Consider the following 885-nt stretch of genomic DNA (forward strand, 5'->3'; position numbering starts at 1 on the left):
ATTCCTGAAAGAACAAGATAGTTCTAGAAACTAGAGGTCGCCACAGTGGTCATGTGACTCGCTGACGCAACAATATAATCGAACTGGTATATTTAAGTGTTTTACACTCACAAAAAAGAAACCTATCATTCTATAGGTATTTGAAGAACTTGTTGCATTCCGCCACAATTTAATTCTTCGTATTATTAGCCGACACTGGGCAGTTTGTACGTAATTGAATAATTAGAGTTGTTTAAACATTTGTTTAACAACAAGTAAAAGCTTGGAATGGTCTATTCTTTCAGTGTCCAGGGTCACTGATGAGGAGTGGAATTCTACGAAACTAGTCTGGCTCACAGACACACACCCCAATGAAATATCACTATGCTTCATCAAATGATTTTATGCGGTGTAAATCAATGCCTTAACAAAACTGGCATCTGTTTTTCCAGTGCACATGTATAATGCTGCTCAAGCAACAATTTATATTTTGTATTATTGCTATTACTTGCTTCTTGTCCACCTAGCGCACAATTTACCATTAAATATGCTATATTATTGTAATTGTGTAAAAACTGTTCATTTATAGGTTATGTGAGCTAGAAGAGTTAAAAAAAGCCTTCTTACTATACCTACTTCTGTGTTCACTTTAGTTGTGCCCAAGCGCTATTCATAGATAGAAAGGCTGGCTACTATTTGCTTATTTGTTTAAAGCAATCTCGATAACTGTAATAATAAATAGTCAAGAAAAATTGTATGGTCACGATTTCAACATTCAAATCATTATCCACAATTTAAAGCTGTCTCGGAAGCTTGAAGTATAATCAATCAAATAAATGTGTGAGATCACACTTACAACAATGCAACTGTTACATGTGATTTGTGTGGTCAGACATTCAACACTCC

The sequence above is a fragment of the Limulus polyphemus genome, unplaced genomic scaffold (genome assembly GCF_000517525.1).
Source record: "Limulus polyphemus unplaced genomic scaffold, Limulus_polyphemus-2.1.2 Scaffold1232, whole genome shotgun sequence".
In the NCBI taxonomy this organism is placed as follows: Eukaryota; Metazoa; Arthropoda; class Merostomata; order Xiphosura; family Limulidae; genus Limulus; species Limulus polyphemus.